The 20,667-nt window shown below is 39.7% G+C and overlaps 1 protein-coding gene across 3 annotated transcripts in view; it reads right to left on the reverse strand.

The window, feature by feature from the left end:
* Positions 1–20,667, reverse strand: part of sigmar (Tumor necrosis factor alpha-induced protein 8-like protein sigmar) — a 161,775-nt gene that overhangs the window by 118,004 nt on the left and 23,104 nt on the right. The window lies entirely within an intron of this gene.

Below are 20,667 nucleotides of genomic sequence, written 5' to 3' on the forward strand. Positions count from 1 at the left end.
ATTTGAAGGGTAAAATAGGGTTCGGCTTTTGTTTGAAATACAAATGAAAATCACACTTCATTTTGAAACTATTAATCCTTAATTAATTTAGGATACCTTGGAAAAACTACCAGTATAACAAATGACTTGATTTCTATATAATTACAAGGTAACATCGTTCCATAAAGGCCCTTTAAGCTGTATCATCTACACATGCGCGCGCGTGTGTGTGTGACTTCATTTCTCTTTCTTCTCTGATTCTCTATCGCCTCTTCTCCTTCGTCTCTGATTCTTTATCGCCTCTTCTCCTTCTTCTCTGATTCTTTATCACCTCTTCTTCTCTGATTCTTTATCGCTTCTTCTCTTTCTTCTCTGATTCTCTATCGCCTCTTCCCTTTCTTTTCTGATTCTCATCGCCTCTTCTCTTTCTTCTCCCATTCTCTATCGCCTATTTTCTTTCTTCTCTCATTCTCTATCACCTATTCTCTTTCTTCTCTGATTCTCTATCGCCTCTTCTATCTTCTCTCATTCTTTATCGCCTCTTATCTTTCTTCAATGATTCTTTATCACCTCATCTCCTCCTTCTCTGATTCTCTATCGCCTCTTCTCTTTCTTCTCTGATTCTCTACCGCCTCTTTCATCTTCTATTTACTCTCTTGCTTAATAGTTTCTTCCATTTGGTAACACAAACATGAAAACAATATAAATGAAATAAGAATTTTTCCTCACTAACTCGAAAATCTTCTACCACTTCGTTGTGCTGCACCCATGCAACAAAACCCACAAGAGAAAAAACGAAATGGTAAAAAAATATATCTTTTTTTACAAAGCAATATAACGAAATGGAGATTTCAAACTGCCAACCCTTTCACTTTGTTTTTTTTTTTTCAGGAGAGACAGTCACAGATGGGGTCGTCCATCCTGTCACAGACGCTTATGAAGTTGTTCAGAGTTATCTGGAGAATCGTAATTCACTTTTTCCCAGTCTCCATCTCATTAATTACTGGAGTTACGCACGAGGACACAACGTCCGGAGCAATTCTGAGGAAATGTGTCGTTTAACGAATCCTATTACTCTTGATTTAATGAGTCCAGCAATGCCTCTTGAACACAGATAAAGTACTTTGGATGTTTCCGAAATGTGCTGCCGAATGAAACTGATTCATTCATTCATCAAGTTATTTTTACCTTGCTTTCTGCCACTTTTAACCAGAGATGTTGAATATCCAGGAATTTTAAATAAATCCAATTCCCAGCCAGGAGAGAAAATCAGCAATCGTAAATGAGTTCTGGACCGTAAAGAACCTTTTTATGCTTAAAGTATTTCAATTCGGTCCAGTAACCTTTTTCTGGGTGAATTTAAATTCGGTCCACGAACCTATTCTTCGGATCAATTTAAATACGGTTCAGGTACCTTATATTCACCATGAAACGTTACGCAACTTGCACGAACTTAACTTGTGTGAGAAAGAAGGTACCGATCCTGTTACGGAACCCAATAGAACCCATTAGAATTTATAGGTTCCTGGACCTGTAATCACCCCGCTTTTAAGTAAGCGCGACGATGAAGATGAATGGTGATAGATGAAAGAGTAATCACAAACGCACGTGGACACGATACAACACGTCCCACAAGGGGAGTCCAAAGGCAAGAGCCTCGTTAGCCTGCAAAAATGCAACCCGGGTGTACTATGTGTAAGTAAATATAGCACTTCAGTGTCTTCTGAAAAAACACTCCTTACTCGCCTCTACCGATTATTGTTTTCTCATCTAATTGATATATCTATATATAAATACACATATACATCAGCGCACCATATATACACTGTGATATATATGGTCATACTCGTCTAGGGCGTCGAATTTTGGGGAGCGGGATTTAAAAAGAATTCACAGCGACATATGAATACGTAATATGCACATTTACCATACCAGAAGGATAAAATTGCAATCTAATATATAAAAATGGATGTATGTGTGTGTGTTTGTTCCGGCATAACTCTCGAACGCCTGGAGCAATTTCAACCAAACTTGGTACACATATGACTTACAATCTGGAAAGAAATACTGTGGCGGTAAGACACCCTTAGGGGTGGGGTGGGAAGGGGTGACGTAAAAATAATCCAAAACTAGCGATATTAGTGTGGAACCCATAGTTTTCGGGGTGGCTAAGATGAATAGTGACACTCCGAATGCCGTTCAACTCCAAGTTCATCACCTATCGGCATGGGGGGTGAGAGGGGAGAGACTTGCTTTCTCGATTACGATCAACAAGTCAATAGATAAATAAAATTATAAAATAAAATAAAATACATAAAATACCCGGGCAACGCCGGGTAATCAGCTAGTTTTAAAATATAAACAGGCTGAGAGGAATGTCAAAACTGTCGAGGGATTGTGCAAAAAATCTAGACCTACAGGCAAAAAAGGACTAAAATCGAATATGATGCTCGAAAGTTTTTAGTTGTTTTCCTACAAGTTAAGTTTGTTTACTCATGTATACAAATATTATTGTGGAGTTGGACAAAAGTTTTTATTTTGACAATTAACTGGAAGAATGGTCGACCTCCGTGACGTAGTGGTTATCACAACACGGTATAACACCAGGGGTTCCGGGTTCGAATTCCGGGCTGGGAATCGGTGTTTTTTGTGATTGTCACTTCATCATATCATCACTCATCCTCTTATTCGCGATTAGCCAAAAGTTGCAGAAAAACGAAGTACGAGGGGCGTTCAAATAAATCCGGGACTTTTCTTTTTTACCGGTTTTAAAACAAATCCCAGGGTGGAGATAGTGCATGCAGTAGGAACTGGCAACTGTGTCCTGTTACTGGTAGGCGGTGCTCATTGCACACGCCAGCCAGACCAGTATTCAAGATGGCGGACAACAGTGTGAACGTGTACACGGAACAGCGTGTGGTGATGAAGTTTTTAGTGAAGGAAGACATAAAACCAGCTGAAATTTACAGAAGACTGAAAGCACAATACGGCGATGAAACAATCAGCCGCAGTAAGACATTTGCATGGTGCAAGCGCTTCAAAGGCGGCCGTACGGCATGCGGATTCACCACCATCAAAGAAATTTCGAACAATTGCGTCAGCAGGTAAAGTGATGGTAAGTGTATTTTGGGGCAAACATGGGATTATTCACGTGGATTTTTTACCCCGTGGTGTGACTATCAACAGTGAATATTACTGCCGTATTCTGCATGTTGTGCTTAAGAATCTGAGGAAGAAACGGCCTGGTTTCATCATGAAGGGTGTTCTGTTTCTGCAGGACAATGCAAGACCTCATACCGCTCATCGCACTATGCAAACATTCCAGGAAATCGGCCACATCCCCCTTACAGTCCGGACTTTTTATTATTTATTAAATAAATAAATGTTTAGTTACATACAATGAAGTTCATTTCCAGCATTACCACAAACCCTTGACTGCCCGAGAAATTCTGTGGGAATGTGTATACAAAATACACTCCATGTAACTGTATGGAGGGAATTGATAAGTGGTCCTACTCCACGTAAATAAATTAATCAATCTGAAAATTATTATTGCTTTTAATTTCAAGAGGTTTAAATCTGCATATTTCACCAACCAAAATTACTACCATCTGTAGCATATATGTTTCACACATGCAATATATATATATATATATATATATATATATATATATATATATATATATATATTTCGCAAAGGCCCTTCATGACCTTCCCAATCAGTCAAAAAAGTCGAACTTTGCTATAATTTAAAAGCGTCACACACGCAACACATTTTTGTTGATGCATTTAGGCTATGCCATCATCATTTGTTAGCAGACACCACAAAGTAGTACTTCATAATTCTTTGAAATCAGTGCTTTGTGAATATTTAAATACAATCTGACGTACAGAACCTTACATTTTGTGTGCATTAAATGTCACACACGTAACGCTGGAATGCCCTATATATGTACAGTCACTGACACTTCTGAGTTGTAAAGATACCATCCATTGACTTTCAATCAGGCCCGTAGCCAGAATTCATCTCCAGGGGGGGGGGCTCACGGGTTATTAGGGGGGCTTTGTACATCAAGTTCATTTTTCAAAAGTTTTAACTGTATTAAATGAAGGTAAATTATCTGTGGGAAGAGGGGGTCATTAAGTTACATATCACACAAATACTACATTTTCTCTATATCCTTTCTGTGCCTCCACCAAGTATCGAACCCGTGACCTTCTTGATTACAAGGCGACGACATTACCACTAAGCGAATAACCTTGAGATGGCACAGATGATACAGAATAGTTTACAGTGAAATGCATGCGATTATTGTACAGCAGCTACACCATATCTAATTTGGTAGAAAGCTGGATTTTTATTCAATTTTGACAGAATTGTTTTAACAGTGTAGAACCACTGATTTCGAAGGATGTTTCGCTAACAACTTCGCCACAGACCGGCAATAACAAAACCGTTATAACCTTGTCACCACATGTAAACGGTTTTTCGGATATTCCTAGTTATGCAATATTCTTGTGCATATTTACAGCGGAAGTAAGGTGCACTGCCCACCTGCTGACTGTCGAAAAATTTAGTAACACGATAAACACGGAAACAATATTTAGCAATGCAGAATAGATTTCACCGAAGAGTTCCGCGAATACAATGAAACGAATTGTAAAACCAGCACAGACTTACTTGACAACAGAGTTGCCAGTGCCTCTTGAAAAAAATATAAGTAACTGCACATTTTTACCACAGTTTGCGTACTTTCTGCAAAGCGCTTATGGCAATTACTACATTGCATGCTGAATAGAACAAGTTAACATCTCAGTGTAAAAACACAGAATAAGAACTTGGTAAATGTTAATGATTAATTTTATTCCGTGTACATGCAACAGTAATATGTATGAACAAAACACAGTCGAGTTTCGAAGTAATTCTGAAAAGTTCTGTCCTGCGAATTAACTGCAGCATGAAATGTTTGTCCTCACGGACTCATCGTCGAAGAGCCCGAACTCATGGATCTAGAGTGCTGCAAATTTAGGGTATCTTCCTCTTATGACGTAAGCACCCAGGAGTTCGTTTTCTACTTTGATACGTTTACAACCCAAAACCATAGACCTTGAAACTACTTACCAAAAGTAACAATTTTTTTCTTGACTGTGCATATTATAGCAAGCAAAGTGTCCATTATTTTCATTCATGTTCTTTGAATTTTCAATACATTATCTAAATTTCTTTACATCCTTCATGATGCTAAGGAATGGAATTTCACTGATGTTGGTACAGAGGTTATCCATTAAGTGGCTGATTTGATTCAATTGTGTGAAACAAAAAGAATAAACATACCGGCGGACATTTTGTCTGGTTTGACTTAAGCATTGAGCAATTAATTTGCTATCTAATGCAGTTTGCATTTAAATAAAGTCAATGTAGTTTTGCAGCACTTTCAAGGTTACATGGTTTATTTCTGAAACAATTTTATAGGTCATGAAACCAGCATGTCCTTAACTCAGCACCGGCTGGTGCGGGTACAAGGGGATTCTCAGAAACTAGATGATGAGGCCCTTTTTAAAATGTGCGCTGTGTTACTAGTGCGCTTGATAATACATTGTGATTCTTTCTTAAAGGACGAATTTGGATTTTATCTGGTAATCGTAGCTATATTAGGTGGGCAACGAAATTAGGCGTCTGCTAGATTTGCGCTGTTGCCGCATCTAACACTTGGATTCGTTCGAAAGTTTACAATATACGAAGGGTTTATGTTCTTTCGCAGCACGTAATATACGTGATGATATACGTATAGGAGTGGCAACGCTCATCATGAACGTTGCCACATCTTGTGCGCAAACATGGAATCTTGGCTTTCGCTCGCTTTCCGTGTCCCATAATGTGGCAACAGGGCATTTCTACATCGACGCCTAATGTCGGGGTGGCTGGTATAGTGTACTTATCCGACCCACTTACACACGAATGTTTTCTACTTATTGTTTTGATGTTTAAAATTCATACTCTCAGGTGTAAAAGTTCCTCGTGCATATAGCATCGTGCCATGAAGACATATTTAAGTGATGTGGGTGTAGGGACCCACACATTCTCGATCTTGACAATTTTGGAGGTGATGTGATCAGCACCACGCTCCGGCCGCATTTACCCCCACCCCCAGGTATTCATTGATTTGAGGCTGGGTGAGTTCCAGGGCAGCTTTGTGCGGGGACAAGGCCGGAAAAACTCCAACATTAGATCACCCACCCCGGGTTTCCAGCGTGTCAGTCCGACGACCAACCGACTAGACCAGGGGCTCTACTCTCAGGTGTATCTATTCAAAATTTAAGGTAGACACAATAATTCTCCCATATAATATGTATTTTTGTTGTTCTACGTGACGTTTCTTTCACCATTGACCAGTCCCAACGAAGAGGATGCGTGATGATTAGATGAAATTAATGAAGGGACAGTCACAAAGAACGCCCATACTCAGGCAGGAACTTCGGTGGCGACTTCAAGAAAAACGTTTTTTTTTTCTTTCAACGCTGCCAATTTATGAAAACATTAAAATAAATCACTACATCTGGCAACCCTGATCTGAATATGGCTGCACCTGTAGCAAGAGCATTATGTAGAGCTAGCTGTCCTTATCTCCGAATGGGCGGAAGTGCACAATCTGGCAGACGTGTAGATTCGAAGTCCAGCGAGCACGCAACTTCCGCTGCAGGTGCGTCGTATGAGGAGGTTCCGACTCACAAGTCACGTCCGTGATATCCTCTATTCGTTAGTTTACAAAAATAATGCGGCTTGTTTTCACGGCGGACATTCAAACCAGCGGAGGGAATAATGTAGCCAGAGACTTGATAGTTACCAACAATCCTCTCTATATTTACATATTGATAATGTTGACTGAAGTCAACTGACTGACTCACAAGACTGAAATATTGGGCTTTGCCATCCCATCACCGAAAAACAAACCTTAACCTGTTTTTAAAGTATTAACGGCTACTACTGTACACAGTAAATGGTAAAAGCAGAGGGTTTCTCTATTTCAACCTTAGGTATTACCGCCTCTCACCACCCATACACACAAATATATTATAACAATATTACAATACAATTGTGTGATTCTAATGCATCCAAAAATTCTAATTCAATTTAATTAAACGCGTATATATTTAAAATATTTAATTTAAGGTGCGAAGTTTATATTTGCCATTTCACATACTTAGACTCGAAACACATCTACAACACACGTTACAAATGTTACACATCTACGAAAAATTCTTAATTGTATACGAATTTCAAACTTAAATTTTTATCTAAGCAACTTCAAGATATCTTATATTGCAATAATCTTCCGTTTGTCAGAGAGATTTTCTACAACACTAACAATGTAAACGGATTAAGAGAATTCTGTTTTATTTTCCTCAATAAAAATAAAACCTAAACTGTGAAAAACTAGCCTCAGAGCATTTATAAATATGTAAAATTCAATGGAATTTGGATTAATAACGTAATTTTTCACGTAGAATTCACGCATAATTCCCGGAATTCAATGAATTCCCGGTGAGTAGCCAGCCTGTAATTGTAATGATTGTTTTTAAAAATATAGTGCATTCATGTTTACTTCTCACTTTACAGAGAGGTGACGACATAAATACGCTTGCGTTTACGAAAATAAAAGGCTGTATAAATAAAACAAGTTGTAATTGTGTAAATTATCACGCAGACTAACATTTTAACGGCAGATACTGGAGGGAGCAGATGGGGCCAGAACACCTGCAGAAATTGAGAAAATCAAAATTTTGAAAGCAGTAAAGAACTCGGGAAAAACCGAAGTGGTAAATGCAAACATCCCTTAAAATGACATCAGTTTACAATTTTTGTATTTGAACAACTTCTAAAACGAAGATTATAAATGGTAATTACGAAATACGGATTTGATAGTGCATCCCGCCCCTACCTAGAACGCAGCTATATAATACAAACCTTTATCATTGCAGCCGCCTCCCGAAAAAAAAATTGCGACGGTAGAATTTTGCAAATTGTCGTCTCTATAAATTATTGCACGGAGGGGGGTTAGGTCTCTGTTATAAAATTGCTGCCGAAATAATAACAATATTTTAACAATTATATCTTAAACTAATGACTACTACAGAGCATTCCCTGACATTCGCTACGAGACTCCGCGGCAAGCGGCCCGGCATCAGCTCTTGTCTTTCCCGGTAAACGGGCCCTCGACAGTCGCTAGAGTCGACTATTAAAATTACAGTTTTCATATTGTGTACTAACCTTGACTACAGAAGGTGTTGAAAATGATGTCCCTCTGCTGCAACACATTCCTGGCATCTCCCAAGGAAATTGGCATTTACACGTGCAAGTTCGTCTATTTTAATTCTCCCGATTTCTCGTACAATACTCTCTTTTAACTCACGGATGATGTGCGGATTGTCTTTGTATACTTTATTTTTTAGATTTCCCCATTTATTCAGAACTGACCCTGTTACTCTAAACTTTTTTACGAGGTTTAATATAGTGGTTCTATGTGGAACGGGAACACCAGGAAATTTCGTTGCAAAACGTCGTCGCACTTCTCCACAATTCCTCTTTCCGAAGTAACACTCGACAAGATAAATCCTTTGTTGTAATGTAAACTTTTATGGTGCCATATTAAGCCGCAATCTTCAACACAACTTCCGAAGATTATACTGGCGTCAGTCTGCAACGTCAACAGAAAGGGAAAGAGAGCGAAAAAAACAGACTGTAGCGTGCGACTGTCGCGGACCCGTTCACCGGGAAGGACAAGCACTGATGCCGGGCCGCTTGCCGCTGTCTCTCGTACCGAATGTCAGGGAATGCTCTGTATTATTAATATATCGCTGGGGATGCTCTTCTAATGGATACACGCAGGGTTCCAAAGTTGGGGGGGGGGGGGCAAGGTGCCAAAACTGAGGGGAGCAAAGACAGTATATTTCCCTTTGAAGAAAAGATTTAGCATAGTGCGATGGCAAAATTGGCTAAAAGTGGGGGGTAACAGCCCCCCTTGCCCCCCGAATCGCCGCCATACACGAGATGAGGAACTAATCGATACAACTGTTCTTCTTTACACAGAGAGAGAGGGGGAGAGAGAGCAGGCTGATAAGATAGTTTCTGACTGGATAATGAATTGCAAAATAACGTCAATTTACATAATTGCATGGAAGGAGAAGAGGCAGTGCATTTCGAACATTATGTGGTGCCCCATAAGGAGGATTGATTGATTGATTGATTGATATGTTGTTTTAAGTCCACTTTATGCACAGTAAGGCTAATCGGGACTGGACCTACAGTTTAAAGTGGGATCCGAACCACTTGTGCCTCCACCGGGTATCGAACCCGGGACCCCTTGATTACAAGGCGACGACGCTACCACTGCGCCATCGGGGAGGCCCCCATAAGGAGGAGGAATACCTCAAAATTTCAAACGGTATAGAAGATAGAGCAATACTTCGCTTAAGGTGAGGAGTTACAGTTACGCACCATTTGTGCACTTATTTCAATATATCGTCGGAATGGGCACTGCTACTAAAAAAACCTTGGCGTATGCAAAAGCATAAATTTCTCCCCATGTTGCAAGTGGAAGCGCTTTTTTATGTCGATTATTAAGCTAGACACGATCTTGAAAAATATGATGAGTGAGTATTTTCAGAATCCCATATATTCCTTATGGAAAAATAAAACTCTACAACTTCAAGTTGCAGCCAATCAATTGGAAGTTTCGACTTTTCCGCTGGTAAAAAGCTTCTTCGAACTGCCCTCTTTCCGTTGATATATTTATCTATGGCATCGGAAGTTTGATATTCCCAAGAGAACAAATGAAATAATACTCGCATAAGCACAATGCATTTTTCCTTGCCTCCTACGGCCATCCTGGCAGTGTTGCCAAACCTGATGCGCATAAAAGAGCTAAATTTCAGCTTAAATGGAGTTAAAACTGACTTTCAAGGAGCTAGATTTGCGAAGGCTGGATAAAGTGTCTCGTAGGCTAATTTCAAATGTCAAAGGGGTGGAGGTCCTGCTATTACCGTTAACTTTAAAGTAATTATAGCTAATTTATTCTTAGTTTTCCGGCGACATCACCCATCTCAATAATCCACCGATGGTCGTATGAAATTGAAAATAAAGGAATCCCGGGTAACAATAGGCTATTGTGTCTGATTGATTTGTTGTATTAAGTCCACTTTATGCACAGTAAGGCTAATCGGGACTGGACCTACAGTTTAGTGTGATCCGAATCACTAGTGCCTCCACCGGGTATCGAACACGGGACCCCTTTATTACAAGGCGACGATGTTAGAGTCGAATTACTTTCGGAACATCTCCAGCGGACTGCGCGAGTCTGTCTAGCGAGCCTAGTGGGCGTGCAGAGCCTGAGCAAGGGGCTTAGCGATAGGTTCTGGGTGGAGATGACGTCAGCGGCTCGCTTGGTTAATTGGCTGCTTCGAGAGTTGTGACTCGTTCCGAAGCTTCAAATGCATAACTGCCAAAGATGTTACGGAAATAATCTCCCTCTACCACTGCGCCATTGGGAACACTATTATGTCATCTCCATGGCGCTATAAAAAGTAGCTGGTGAGGTAAGAGGGGATGGGGCGTGCTGTTTGATTTTTACGCACACAGCTGGAAAATGGAAAGTATATGTGTAAAAGTTTGGATATTTGTAAATGCTCTTGCCTAGATTACCTTTTGTCCAGTAGCCGGGGAAGCCAGCGTTCCCTGTTTGAAAGATAACAATAGGACCTTGCCTCGGTGGTTGGGGGCAGGTTGTTTGTCGGAGGTATAAATACTGGGTTCCGACTTGTTACGCTCTCACATTTCTCAGAATCCCAGGCTCTCAGATATGCAGGAAGTTGCCGGCTCTCAGATAATCCGATACAAGACCCGATGGATTGAGGCAATTCTGTGGATGCACAGAGAGGGCGCCGTATGTTTCGGCCCCTCTGCGTGATAAACAGCGGGGGCGGGTTAGCCCTATGCTAAATAGTGCGCTCGTAGCTCTAATATGATGTACTGCACTGATGAGAGGACGGCGTAGGGACTCTTGCGTGATAAGCGGCGAGAGCGGGTTAGCGCTATGGTAAATAGTGCGCTCGTAGAGTGAAGTCCTGAGAAGTGCAATTATCTGTGTGATGGGGCAAAAGGCAACTTAGAGCATTTGCGATTGGATCTGTAATGAAAAGATGTATATACGGCGAAGGGTAGAAGTGTAAATAAACTGCACATAAAGAGATAACTGCGTGAGACGTTACTCTTGTCAGAAGGCGACACAGCCAATATAACAATACCACGTTACGTGGAAAATTTCATATACTCATGGCAAAGGTTGGTCTATGTGAGCCTGAGCCATTATATTGGGGCATGAGGGCGGGCGCCTCAGTTCACAGCCAATCGAGTGCAGATCTGGCTCCAAATGAGCTAATTTGGCAACAATGAATCGGAGGGAAGAGCCTGGCGTTGATTCAACATTGTGAGGACAATCAGGAAACTAAGCCAAGCGTCAAGTCAACCTTGCAGCAGGTTCTCGCATATGTAGATCCAAACGTGCGCTCAAGAATATAGTTCCACTGAGACGGGTTCTATTCCGACACAACTGCATACTTGCAAGAAAACAGTTATTTAATTTGTAATATATAGACAAAATAATACATCCATTAGCAGGTATGGACTTAATTGGTTGCAATCACTGTGCAGACGAACTTAGAACCGCAGATTCGCCAACTAAAATGTGTATTGCGTTGAAGAGACACTGAAACTTTAGAGCGAGTCGAGCGAGACTGAATGCGTTGCAGAGCGCGTCGAATCGGTGATACCAGTGTTGCACATCCCACTATTTTAACCCTATGTTTATTGTAGAGCGGCGAGAATGGCTGAATCTCCTGTTCAGCGCGCGGTTTTACCTGAATGTTATTTTGGGCTTCATCCGAAGGGAAATGCTCTTTAAAGTCAAGCAAGTTGTTTTAAATGCATAATCCTCCTTGCGGCAACAAGATCAAAGTAAAACAGGGCGTGAGGTGACTTGCCGTCAATGTGCGCACGAATTGTATCACGGGTGTTGAATGATTTGCGGTTTGAGTTTAGCAAGAGGAAACGATTGTTTGACGACAAAAGAATCTCCGCGGTATTAAAAGATATCGCAGTGAGAAGAAACATGTTTATTATTTGGGCGAGACGTCCTCCTTCAACTCTGTGGGTGGGGGAAGGGGGAATAAAACATGGAAGGATACCACCATGCAAAACCACCGCCAGGGCTGAAGAAACCGACGGCGAGGGGAAGGGGGAGGCTTATTGTTTCACCCACTGGCGGCAATGAAAGCTTTGTTGAAGGCGCATATTTACTGTTCCGCGCAAAGAAAGGGAAGGGTGATTATCAGCAAGAAATGGACAGACCAAGATTTGAATCCTGGTTTAGTGAAGTGCTTCATAAACTGAAACCAGAGTAATAGCGAAAGACAATGCACCTGATTGTATATATCACCAATAACAAATCATGTATAACTTGAAGTGTGTGTTTCTTACAGTAACGGATGTACGTTTTTCATAAATGTATTTCTTTCTAAACCAAAAACAATAATTTGTCATTAAATTCGCTCTTATATTAATGACACATTTATTAAATAATCTATGCGCAGAAAGTACTTCTAAAATTTTATGTTTCAGGAGACAAAGAGAAGCAAAAATACATTCCACTTGTCATGCATACGGGTTTTGGTGTGTTGTGCGGTTGGCAATACTGTAGATTTTCTCAGTGTCTGCGATGTAAGCAGCTCGGCGGTTGAGGCAAGACTGGCACGGAAGATTCTGAGCTCAGTTCTCGCGCGGATTGATACATAAAACCTGCTGCAAACTTAGCCTGACGCGCGGCTTAGTTGCAAAGATTAAATGACGGCTCCGGTCTAGAACGTCAGAAAACAGGTGCGACAGGACATGATGCGGCGACCGCGCATTCCCCAATGAAAAACTTGACATAGCTACCTTATCTCTGAAAGATATGTTGGATTATGAAGCTTTATCGGTTCAAAAAACATGAAACGAAATAAAAGCATTAAAGTCTATGTTTTGCTACAAATTGATTTTAAAAAAAAAAAAAAAAAAAAAGGCGAAAAGGCCTGTTGATAATCATACTCATAGTGTTTTATGTGTAGACGTTTCTGTCTCATGTTTAGTATTCACGTTACGCTAGGGTGACCATCCGTACTGATTTTCGCAGTACAGTCCTTGTTTTTGATGGGCTGTCCTGCAGAATGCGAAGCCATGTATAAAATTACGATATGTCCTTTCTTTCACATGTGTCCTGCGAAATGTCCTGATTTCTACTCAGGTCTCCGAAGTCCAAATATTTTAAGGCAAAAGCGATAGTGATGTTCACTGTGAAAAATGTTCAGGTGAGTTTTCAATTGCAAACAGTGGAAGGTCTGAAATAACACATCTGCAAACGGCAAAACACAAATCTGCCAACGCTGCTGCTGCATCTAGTGCTATTCTTTCTAAATTTTTTCGAAACAAGAATTTTGGGCCTAAGGAACAAAAATTGTAAGCAGAAGAAGCGTGTTTTGCATTTCATACAGTGCAACATAATCAATCATTTCGTTCTACAGACTGTAGTTCGAAACTTGTTAAGAAGTGCTTCGAACCACAATATGCTTGTGCAAGAACAAAATGTGAAACGATCGTGACAAATGTGATAAGCCCCTATGCAATTGCAGAGCTTCAGAAAGAGTTAGATCAGGTAAATTACATTCCAGTTTTCACAGATTCGTCGAGCCATAAAGCTACGAAATTGTTTCAATTGTTGGTGCGCTACTTCCTTCCTTTGAGCGGAGTGCACGTTAAAGCATGGTTAAAGTTCTGGATTTTCAATATCGGTGTGGTGAAACGTCCGATATTGTGTCTTTGTATATCCTGAAGACATTAAATGAATACAACATTGGAACTTAAGTTGTTGGATTATGTGCTGACAACACCAACTGCAACTTTGGAGGAGCAGCAAGAAAAGGTAAAAAAAAAAAAATGTTTACAGTATTGTTCAGGAATGCTTAAACAAACCAATTGTAGGTGTAGGTTGTTCGGCACATATAGTGAATAATTGTGTACAAACTGCGATGGACTGTTTACCGATTTGCATAGAAAGTGTGGTGCACAAAATATACTCATGTATACAGTACGTGAACATGCTTTACGTGAATTTTGTGACTTCGTGGAGCTTCTTTCTTATAACAAAACTAGGTGGCTCTCTTTGTAGCCAGCCGTAGAGCGCATACTATCCAGCATTGAAATCATACTTTCTATCACAGGACAAGTGTCCCACAATCATTAAAATGTTCTTTGAGGACCCCCTATCTGAAATATGGCTTTATTTTATCCATTCCAATGCAGCACTTTTTAATGACTTTGTTTACTTTCTAGAGGGTCAATATGTCTATGATAGAAGATTCTGCATTGATTGCAGAACTTAAACAAAAATTAGTTGACAGATATAACTGCCTTTTTTTGCCTCCTATAGTGCAGTCGAAACTGAAAAGTCTGGAGGAAAATGGGTTTGTTTGTATGTCAAGTTTTAAGGAACATGTGCGTTCATTTTATTCAACTTGTATTGAATATATTAAGCAGTGGTCCTCTCCCTTTTCTGAAATGACTGTGTTGGATTGGGTAAAACTTGATTCGATGATCGAATGGGACAGGGTGCAAAATAGCATACAATGTTTCAACAAAAGGTCAAGAAGGTAACTTAATGATCCTTATCTCTTGGATGAAATTTCAAATGTAAGAGCGTATGCTACTCTTGAAAGACTGAAAGCATGGAACACTGCTCAAATGAGAGTAGATTTAAAATGGGTTGAGATATTAAAATATTTTCAGGAAAAAGTATTTGATATTGTAGAGTTCAGTTTGTGCCTTCCAGCCACAAATGCACCCACTGAGAGAGTTTTCTCATTAATGAATAACATGAGGACTGCTGAGAAATCTCAATTGAAAACTGAAACTCTGAAACACCTAATAATAACTAAATATAATTTCAGTTGTACCTGTAATGAAAAACATGATATGGATATGGGAAATACAAAGTTATTACATGCTATTCACTCGAAGCAAAAGTACAGAACCATTAAGGATGATACTTAAATATTGGTACATTTGATTATGAAATATTTGTTAATTTGAAGTTATTGGAATTGTTTTAAAGACTTAAAGTGTATTGACATGTTCTCAACAAAATTTTGCTCACAACTGTAGTTTGTTTAATATGTCAAATTTTAAATACATTTAGTTTTCATTTTTGTTTTATGCCACTCATATACTTTGGGGATTCATCAAATAAAAGAATAATTATTTTTAAAACTTTTGTCCTTTATGTCTTTCCTTTTTTTAAGAAAGTTTGTCATGGTAGTGTGTGTACTGATTTTTGCTGGTAAGGATCTGCTCACCCTACGTTACGCTAAAAGAATGTCTTATTTCAAACTTACATTCCATAGCGATGTTTTCCTTAAACATTCTGAGAGAGCTACCTCACCTTGCTGCTCCCATATCCTCAGGAACGCTACTGTTATCCAACACGCAGGTGGCCCTCTTATAAAATATAGGCCTAGCGATATTTCGTACAGGTTATTATACCAGAAGAACGTCAACGGAGAAGAAACCGCTAAGATGTCAAAGCAAACGTCAATATATCAAAAACATGGGTCACGAATCACGGACAAAAGAAGTTTCCCTTCAAAGGAAAATTCCAACTGAGACTCAATTTCCAAGTTTCTCCAACTACCCCAATCCACAATTTAGTCTTCGCTTCAGGGAATTCTAGAACATTCATTCAGAACACCAGATTCAACTTCCAGACAGCCTCGTGCGGTTCATATTGGCCTCTCCGGCTCCCTTAATCTAGCTCATTGATTGGTTGCATTTCGGCGCCAAACTTCATTACTTGTTGGACCAGACAGAATGGGATCCGTCTGAACAATGAGCTGCCGAGTAACAATGGGAAGCAGCGGAGTCAAATAGACCTAAAGAACTCTTGCGATGCTCTCGACTGGGATCAGCGGTTCAACGATAACTAACTCAATTACCATATGAAGCTGGAGCGGATATTAATGTTACTGTGATAACTAGGGCCCGGGACTTTATGTTATAACATATTTTTCATTTGGCTTCGGATCTAATATTGGGGTGAGATCTTTACATATCTGATGAAAATCAACCGAAATAGACACACTTGACAAATCATATTTTGACATATTTCACCAATTTCGCGTTTTTACAAAATATTTCTTCAATTTTGTTGTTATAAGACATATTTCTGTATAATTTCGTAATTCTCTCGCACATAATAGGTTATTTCATATTTTTTTCTTCGTAGCTTTAGCACAACGGATAGTTCATATTGTCGATGGCAGGATATGAAAATTGCGGAGGAAGAAAGGTGCCGTATGCATATTATAATGGGCAAAAACGGCTTCAAAGCTGTTAGGTCCAAAATAAAAGAATGAATGAATGAACTGGATTAAGGAATCGGGGTCGTACCACAAAGTCGTCTAAAACAGTGACCACCTCCCCTTGGCATTTAAAGTTAGGTAATCACACCAAAGTAACAATAAATAATAAATTAACATGAGAGTAAATGACGTTTTCCTTGATGAGATCAGTTAGCTCTCGGTTGCGTTGGTCCAGTCGGTACAATTTTTCCGACAATATCCCTACATAAAGTGCTTCTGGGGTCCGCCCAGCCTCCGATGATGGTAAGGCGGCCGGAGTGTGATACTGATCATATCACTTCCAGAATGACCGAGATCGGGAAAGTGTGGAGCACTACCACCACACCCTCTATGTGACTTCACGGTACAATATTTTACCCCCACCCCTCAAAAATCGTGCAAAGTAAAATTGAGGGGAAAATATGGTCATATGCCACTGAGCATAAGCATCGGCATCGATTTACAGCAAACGTAAGACATGGCCATGGATGTTATGGATATAAAGCAGCTATATAATTGAATGTGTGAGAGAAAGAAGGAACAGATTCCACAGAGTGTAATTTTTGGGAAATTAACGAAATAGTTCCGGGGCTCAAAATACTTTCTTTTGTGAAATTATAATACAAAGCTCTGACAATAATTCTAAAGCAATACATTTTGTAAATTGTTCATACGTAAACACAGTTACAAAAACATCGTGCAATGTTTTCCTTTTGGTTCTCATTTAAACGCAGCAAGTATAGTGGAACTACAAGGAAAGAAACCTGCGCAGACCCCATCGCGCTGGCGGGTGGGGGAAAAAGACAGGAGGAAGGAGCCTTCAGAGCGGCCAACGGTCAGTGTTGCCAGACCTATTGATTTCTCGGTAGGATTCCATAATAAACTATTGCTATGGCACCTCCGACGGCCTGCTCAAAAACAAGTTTCCTGGTCACCTTACTTGAACATGGAGGGGAGAGTGGAACTCCACTCAGCCATGAAAAGTGCTGTTTGAACTGTGAAATTATGCCAAACGATGTGCTAGGACATTATTATTATTTTATTACTATTACTACATTACCATGGGCGTCCGGAAGGGGGGGGCGTGCTCCCCCCTGGAAAATGAAAGTCAACCAAAAATTATATATTTTTCACATATAATTTCATTTCAGCTGCAATAATGTGTGTTAATTATTGCATGAATATGATACATTGAAATTTAAGCAATGTTTTTTGAGGGAACAACACTATTATTGGAGAAAATGTGCCTTCCTTGCCCCTGCCTGGTAAAAATCCTGCGGACGTCCATGTACATTACTATTTTTAGATGGTTGTATTTATCCCACCCGAAAATCTATTTCTATTTTAGTTATTTTACGTCGCTTTTGTGCCTCTACGGGTAAGTACGACAACAAGGATGAATGAAAAACTGATGAAATGAATGAAGTGACACAAACACAGTGAAACGTCCTTGCCTTACTAAGTAGAAATACTGACTTCGTAGCGTGGGCAAATTATTTTATATATGTATGTGTGTGTGTGTGTGTATTATATATTAAATGCAGCAACATAGAGGCAGCATAACTGACGAATAAAGCATGTGTTAATAACAAGAAATTTGCTAGAGAACGAAGCGGCATAGTTCAATTACTAAGGAAATAATGCACCCCCCTCCCCCGTAGTTGCTTGGAACTTTCATCGGCTTGAAAATACTTAATTTTCTATCCTTAATATACTATTCTATACTTAAATACTTAATTTTCTACAAAATTATAAAGCGGCATGGGCGTCCAGAAGGAAGTGCAAGGATGGTCGCCACCCGCACATAAAAGGACTTATTATTTCAGACGTATGAGTTGATTTCAGTTACAGTAATTTACATCCATTATTATAATAGGGATGTAGGAACGTGATAATTTCAAACTCAAGTGGTGTTTTCTGAGAGGGCAACATTAGGCTATACGGGGTAATATGCCTCGTTTACCCGCCTGATAAAAATACATTGTTTCCCCCTCGCTGGAAAAAATCTGCAGACATCCTCTTGCCCCACAGTGCGCAAGCCTATGCCGCCCCCGAGAAGGTCGTTCATCCGCTACAATTAGATCATCGGATTTTGTAGGAGATCTTCTGGTTTCCCAAGGAACAATCTCCCGATTTTTCAAGTCTGACCTGGCAACACTGCCCCGAGGACCGATAACGGCAGGGAAAATGCGCGAACGCTTTTGAGGGAAGGTTTTTTCCTTGTGGTCGAGCTATAATAAATGCAGTTTTTAAATATTACAGCCCAGTTATTAGTTGATATAACATTACTGAGAATGCAAGATAAGTGTGCTGACCCAATAAAATGTTTACATTAACAATTCTTCATAATACATTTCAGGTAACACAGCACTTTCTTCAAATACGGGTGAACCTGCAACATGAACATTACTTTGAACAGAATTGAAAGCTAAAATTGGTAAACGCTGTAAGTGCCACAAAAATTCAAACACAGTTTTCCACGTTAAACTGTGAAATGTGCCATGCTTTATAATGTGGAAATTTCGCTGGTAGCCCTCTAAGTAGTTCAATGGGCGTGTAAAGAGGTCACTAGTGTGCACGGTCTTACGGGCTGATGTGCGGAACGATGCGATTTCCTAACACTTTCGCTTTTGGCACTTACAACGTTTACCACTTTTAGTCCTCAATTATCTGTACAGTACTGCTAGTCACTATCAGAATGTTCATGACATGCAGACTAATATGATAAAATGATGTCGTGCAACTCTTTGCAGTCGTCTGGTACTTAATGCACAATTTGTGCCACGTACACAATTTCTTTTATTTTTATTTTTTAACATTATTACTGTTTATTTGAACTTTCTCGCCATAAGCATTAGTAGTAGCAAGCACAACCTCACCGTCTTTGTAGAGCTTGAACACTTCTCCTAATGCAGTCTATAAACTCGTGTGTTATCTCATCTTTTTTCTTCTTCTTTTTATATGAGATGCCTGTACTTGCTAATTTGAAACATTTCTATTCTTTGCAAGCTTTTAGTGCTCTTTTTAAACAGCGTAGTCCACCATTGCTTAAAGTTGATTTATCGATTTTCAACATTTTTTACTTCAAATGTTGGCTGGGAGAATGTTTGCTCTCTCTGTGTCAGTTGATGCAGCTTAGCTTAAGGAATAAAATGACTATATCAGCTCAAAATGACCAAAATGTGGAATCCTTACCTTCTTTTTCTCACCCATTCAATTACATTAACGAATACATTCATTTTGCACCATAAAAATAGCCTACGGTGCCGTTTTGAGTTCATCCGAAACATCCAAATGCAACGATCAACACCATTGCATTATACATTGTAGTAATTATAAAATCGAACGAAAGAATCCTGAATAAATATGATCAAGTTATAACCGAGCTGCTTCAATTAATCAAATCGGCAAGCAAGCCAAGTAGTAGATCAGCTTTTATGTTTTGCCTTGGGCACACCGTCCTTGACCCTCTGCCTGTCAAAACAGCTCCCAAACTTGAAATACGATTCGCTTTCAACCTGTTTAGCACGGATTCGAAGTGCAGGATTCTTTTACTTGTAATCATTCCTGTGACTATGCCCTCCATATAAGGGAAGCAGTCTTGTGACCTTGGCCTCTCGATACGAGCAGAAACGGCGGCACTGCAACAACCATGGTGTTCTATTTACACTGTGGTGCAACTGCCGACCCCGTACGTGACATTGTCAATCTTGAAGAATCAAGTACGCCCCCAATAGATACAAAGAATCGTGTCGTGAATACATAACTACGAACTAGTGATTTCAGAAACAAACTGCACTTGAAGTTGAAGGTTATCTTCACTCACCACACGAAGGACTAAGCTATTTAACTGTTCTAAACTAGAGTGGGGTCAGATCTGACTCAAATAATAGATTTGCTAAACCTCTCTCTGTGAATGATGTACTTCACTTGACACCACTCATGGTTGAACTGACCTTGGAATTGCTGCACTTGAAAATAATCGGAAGATGACTCCGTTAACATGGCGCACTAGACTACGTACCAAGGTCGATTGACTTGAATCGCTATTTAAATCACTTTGTATATATCAGAATCACTTTTGGTGAATGTACATAAATATTGTAAACATTTAATGGCGTTTATTAGGCTCTAAGGAAGAAAAAGAAAGGAAACAATATATATGTACTGATGGAATGAAGATCATACGAAACGAAATTTAGTATGTAC

The sequence above is a fragment of the Lepisma saccharinum genome, chromosome 3, assembly GCF_977018435.1.
Source record: "Lepisma saccharinum chromosome 3, izLepSacc3.1, whole genome shotgun sequence".
Lineage (NCBI taxonomy): Eukaryota > Metazoa > Arthropoda > Insecta > Zygentoma > Lepismatidae > Lepisma > Lepisma saccharinum.